Source organism: Musca autumnalis, unplaced genomic scaffold (assembly GCF_047663935.1).
Source record: "Musca autumnalis isolate F117 unplaced genomic scaffold, ASM4766393v1 scaffold_1, whole genome shotgun sequence".
Classification (NCBI taxonomy): Eukaryota; Metazoa; Arthropoda; class Insecta; order Diptera; family Muscidae; genus Musca; species Musca autumnalis.
In genome coordinates, this window is record NW_027411644.1 from 192,161,280 (window position 1) to 192,167,682 (window position 6,403).

Below are 6,403 nucleotides of genomic sequence, written 5' to 3' on the forward strand. Positions count from 1 at the left end.
AGATAATAGAGCTTCCCGGGTACCCATACCTTCTTTGAATCCGAATTGGGATTCTCCCATAGCAATTTCACATTTAGAGTATATTCTCGTGTGTATTATTCGAAGAAAGATTTTTAAAATATGACACATGAGACTAATTAATCTGTATTCACAGAATTTTTTTTGCATTCGACTTTTTTGGTATCGGTATAAAATCGTTTGGGTATTGACCTGTGTCATATATATAGTTAAACAGGCGGACAATCAATAACACATTGTCTCCATCTATAAGTTTTAAAATTTCAGATGGAATTTCGTCAGGTCCCGTTGATCTCTTATCTTTCAATGATAGAATGGCATATTCCACTTCTGATTTAGTGATTGGGTTTCCAGATAGATTAGCATTTCCGTTGTGTTGGTATATTGAGCGTCTATCGTCGGTAAATAGTTGTTCAATATAGTTTTTCCATGTATTCTTTATATGTACTGTCTCAAAAATTGGTTGATTGTTATTATCCATTAGTAGTGTTGGCGAAGTTCTCCTATATATCCCATCGGCTTCTTTTAAATTTTTATGTAAATTAAAATCGTCATGTATGTGTTGCAAATGTTCTATCTCTTGACATTTTTGATTGAGCAGGGAATTTTTGGCATCTCTGGTTGCTGTGCGAATCTCTTTATTGATCTCCCAATAGCGTTCGTAATTAACATTTTTATATTTTCTTCGTTCCTCTCTAAGTTCCATAATCTCGTTGGTCATCCATTCCTCTTGGGTTCTTCTTGTGTGGGTTCCTATGTAGCTTTTTGTTACTTTACATATCGCATCCTTCACCTTGTTCCATATATTATCTGCATCGTTTGCATCCATATCTTCAAGTTTGTTGTTTATTTGCTCTTTTATTTCATTTCTGGCTGTTGTATTTTGGAGTATTTCAATATTTATTTTATGGGATTTCTTCTCTCTTTTTTGAATCCGAGCTAGTTTAATTTGAATATTGCACATCAGAAGATTATGATCTGACGGCACATCAGCTCCTGGATATGTCGAACATTTGGTTACACAGGTCCTAAATCTGTTGTTGATCATTATATAGTCTATTTGATTTCGTACGACATTTCTTTCGTTATCTAATGGTGACTTCCATGCGTATAGTCGTCTAGGATGTAGCCGGAATATTGTGTTGGTTATAGTCATTTTAAATTCTTGGCAGAATTGGATTAACCTGTCTCCTCTTTCATTTCTTTCACCAAGTCCATATCCTCCCGTTACTCCATTTATTTCTTCGTTTCCCACTTTGGCGTTGAAATCTCCTTGAATTATTGATATTTCATGTGATTTCGTCGTTTTTAGTAGTTCACTAATTTCTTCATAAAAAATTTCAATCTCGTCGTTGTTTCCATCACATGTAGGGGCATATACCTGTATAATGTTTAAATTTATGGGTTTTGCTGAGATTTTAATCATCACAGTTCTCTCGGACATCGGAACAAATCCAACTACACAATCTGCAATGTTTTTATTGACAATAATACCAACTCCTCTTCTGTGTATTCCCTCCATATTTCCATAATGGTATACCAAGGCGTTTTTGGATTCAAAATTGCCGCTTTCTGTCCACCAAGTTTCACTGACACCAAGTATATCAATTTTGAGTCGATTCATTTCATTGATGGTGTTATTCAATTTGCCAACTTCATATAGGCTTCGGACATTCCAGGTCCCAATTTTTAGTTTTTGGTTATTTTTACCTCCGGGGATTCTTAGCACCCTCGTTTGGCCGGAGACTGAGGGCCGTGTGTTTTGATTTGTGTTGTTCATATTGCATGATTTTCAAGGGAAATTACTTCAGTGGTTTCCCGTTGCCTTCTGAAGGGTTTGTAGTTTTCCTTCTAGATTTCAGCCGCTCCACAGAAGAACAGACGCTGTTTGCAGCCGCCCAATGTGGGAACAGACGCTACAGTTATGGCAATTGGTTATTTAATGGCGCCAATGACCCGCCATGTCAATTCGAGCTTCAAACGGCACTCAATATTTCATTGGGATACTATAGCACTAAGAAAAACTGGTTTAATGAATTCTATCGTAGCCGACCCTCGGTAAAAAACGAAGTTGGTGAGGAGATAATGCAAGATTGCCATGTTATATACCCTGAGATAGAGGCATCCTTGGGTACTTCTTTCACCAACTAACATATGATATTGCGTGAATACCTGGAGGCAAAAATGGGGTTTTCTCGGTGCTTCAAACGACGTTTATAAGATCGTCACAGGCGACGAATCTGGGATCTATGCCCATGAGCCCGAAACCGAATAGCAATTGACCTTGTGGGTCCGAAGGCGAGCCAAATCCTACGAAAGTTGTTCATGTCAGAAGCATTTCGAAGCAAATATTCGCCTGTTTCTTCAGCAAAAATGGCATTTTCCGACTAGACGGTTTGAGCAACGTAGGGAAAAATTCGAAAATCGAGCATGAGAAGACGAATTCTTGTGCACCATGACAATGTGAGCTCTAAAACTTCGATTCAAAGCAAAATACCCCTCAGTAATGTTGGCGACATTTTCTGAGTATTTCAGCCATGTAAAACTTCTCTACAAGTGGTTTCTTAAGACACGCCGTTCGCACTCGGCGATAAGCAGTAGGTCCATATCAATGAGCTAATATGTATGAATCTGGGTGCACTCATTGATATGAGAGAAGTCTCCCTTGACCGATCTGGGATGTTTATGGAAATATATTGTAACCCTGTTATCTGACCACGTAATTCATCACATCTAGAATTCAACTTCAATATATTACTTACTTGGACGGAATGAATGCGTCTTCGGGAACAAAGATATAGATAGCATATTAAACATTTTCACAGTTTTTAAACAAAAGTTTGGAACATTTGACCAGTTTAATAGTATCTGATAATTATGTTATATTGCACGCTTCTTCTTTGTCATTAATTCAAACCGAACTTATAATAACCTTTCCACATTATGGTTTAGGATATAAAAAGATCTTATTAGTATGCATTAACTATATGTATGCACTGCAGAATAATCGTAAAATCGAGACCCTATTTGGATGTCACCTATAAGAAACCGATAATTTTTATTGGTATTGGTAATATAAGAATAGGTATATAATTGGTTTTGGTAATATAAGAATAGGGTTTGATTTGAAATGGGTTACTGTCCGAGTGTATTTTCTTTTGTCTGCAGCTGTTATCCAATTTATTTTTCTATCTGACGAATTTCAAGCAAATACGATTTAGCATTGGAAAAAAATTTCAAACCACACCTATAATGTCACATACACGCGTACATGTATCATGGATGGAATCTACGTTCGAAGTTTTAATTTCACATACAAACAAAGATTACGAACTTTATTAATCTTCAGTTTTGATTTAACAAACCCAGAAAAATGTACATACATACATACATACGTATAACACATGCCACCGATGTACTCTCAAAATCGAAGATTACATAAAATGTTGTTTCATTTTAAAACACTGACTGTGGCAGCTGGGAAAATCCAGGATAGAATTCATAGATAAGTGTCCCCAGATTTGCATATGAAGATTGAAGATTTTACAACATACTCTTCAACTCGCGGATTTTACTTTATTAGGTGGGATTATTTCGACGAATAACGCTAATCCATGTTATATGACGTTTAGCATTGGGATAAGGGATGTGTGTGCTTAGGTAAGTACCTGCTTACAGTTAGAGTATTCATAAATCTTTTGGAAAACCCCAGGAAAAACCAGAAAATTTCTCTTTCAGTCGTGGAAAACTACCTAACATTTGTAAAAGGTTTTATGGCTTATGTCATAAAACGCGTACTATGGTTTGTAGTATGGGCAGGGATGATATGCAGAAGATAGCAGGTATTTTAATCGCTGGTTGTAAAACTTTATTCGCGTTATTGCAAAAGGGAAAGGTATTTTTTGTGTGCATAAATTTCCATCGAAGTGGAAGGTTTTAGCCAGAATCGTGTAATAACAAAAACAAGAATTAAGAGGTATTCGTTTCAGTTTCCTGTTTCAATTGTAGATGGCGTGAGTGGGTATAACAGTTATTTTGATATTGTTATAATTTTCTCTCTGCAGATAATTAATGTTGTTAAATTCAGATTTATTATCTATGATTTCAATGTTACAAGTGGAATGATAAATTAAAGTTCAAAGCTAAAGACAAAGTAGTAAATAAAACAATAAGCAAAAATTATTTATGTACGTATAACGCAACATTAATGAAATAAAATGTGCATCGTTTTAAAATTGATCTACCGTTAAATTATCTGAAGTGTTGCCAATTCAATTTAAATATAAAGCCGTTTCATTTTGTTATTAAAATCACTTAATTATCGACTGGATAAATAGACGATGGGTAAATACGATTTGGATAACTTCGATAATGCTGTGATGACTGCCACAGTACTACCGATATAATAAAAATTATCCAGTCGATAATAAAGTCACACTAATAACGACACTAAAATGTGGATAATAGCGCCTTTACATCACATTGGTTTTAGTAAAACATGTAATTTAAGTTTTCTATACCAGTGCATACAGTATCGGAAAAAACATTTGCAACTGACACATACAATTTATTTTTAACGCTATAATAATTGTAAAAACCAACTTTTTGTTCAGTTTTTCAGCATTAAAATGTTCTTCATACTCCGTAGAAAACACCCACAATTAGTTTTTGTACCTTATAACGGTGGTCCACTTTTAAAAGGATACTTTTAAAAAATATCCCATATTTTAGGAAGAGTAAACAATTGCAACTCACTCCGTCGCTATATAAATAAGGCTAAAAATTATGACTTTTTACATTATTTTTGTGTCACATCCAGATTTTTATTAGTTAAGGGTCTTTTTAAGACTGTACACATCAATTTATAAAGCTAGAAAAGTTACATAATGAATAGGAACAGAATATTTTAATCTAATTTTTATTTGGCCCTTGATAAGTTTTGAAAAGGCCTAGGAAATCGTATAACAGGGGAATATAATCTAGTATAATCCTTAAAAATAATAATATAGTTGAATAAGAAGCCCATACAAGATAAATTAAATGCATTTTTCACGTTTTTGAGTAATTTAGTCTGCTGAAGTCCATAAAACGAGGGCCTGCTGTGAATAACGGCCACATACTTACTTACTTAGTTGGCCCATTACAGAACATTTGTTCCATAGACCTAACTAAGGAAAGATCTCCATTCCTCTCTGTTTTTCGCTTGACTTTTTGGAATACCGCGCCTTTTCATTTCTTCATCCACTTGTATGCTCCATCGAAGCTTAGGCCTGCCGATTCTGCGTGAACCGCCATGTGGCATGTATTCATACGCCTTTTTAGCGGGTTCATCATCGCTCATTCTCATGATATGGCCTAGCCAACGCAATCGTTGCATCTCGATACGTTTAACTATATTCATGTCTTTGTATAGCTTATATAGCTCGTGGTTCATACGACGTCGATATTCACCGTCAACGCAAATCGGCCCGTAGATCTTTCGAATAATTTTCCTCTCAAACACACCAAGCACTGCCTTATCTGCTTGCGCAAGTACCCATGCTTCGGAGCCATACATTAGCACGGGTAGTATCAGCGTTTTGTATAGAGTTATTTTTGTTTGACGAGATGTGACTTTGTTTTTAAATTGCTTACTTAGACCATAGTAGCATCTGTTGGCCAATACAATTCTTCTTCCTATTTCACAACTGATGTTGTTTGTTGTGTTTATGGCAGTGCCGAGGTAGACGAAGTCTTTAACTACCTCAAAATTGTAGGTACCAACTTCCACAGTTGATCCGAGCTCTATGGACGCTTTGCGCGTCGACACCATCAATTTGGTCTTTTCGCCGTTTACCGCCAGACCCACTTTCGCAGATTCTGCTTCGACCTTCCTAAAGGTATCAGTTACTTCCTTTACTGATCGTCCCATGATGTATATGTCATCAGCATAGACAAGTAACATGTGGCTATTGGTGTAAATTGTGCCATTTCTTTTGACATTTGCATCTCGTATTACCTTTTCCAGCAAAATGTTGAATAGGTCACACGAAAGGCTGTCTCCTTGTCTGAAACCTTTTTTGGTACAAAATTCTTCGGAGAGGTTCTTTCCAATTTTAACTGAGGACCTAGTATCAGTTAAAGTCATCTTAGAAAGCCGGATGAGCTTTGCGGGGATACCAAATTCAGACATTGCATGGAATACCTTTGATCGGAGTGGACTGTCGAATGCTGCTTTATAATCGACAAAAAGGTGATATGTGTCAATCTGCATCTCTTGGGTCTTCTCTAGGATTTGCCGCAGGGTAAATATCTGGTCAATGGTGGACTTGCCAGGTCTAAAGCCACATTGGTATGGTCCAATTATTTCGTTGACCATTGGCTTTAGTCGTTCGCACAATATCCC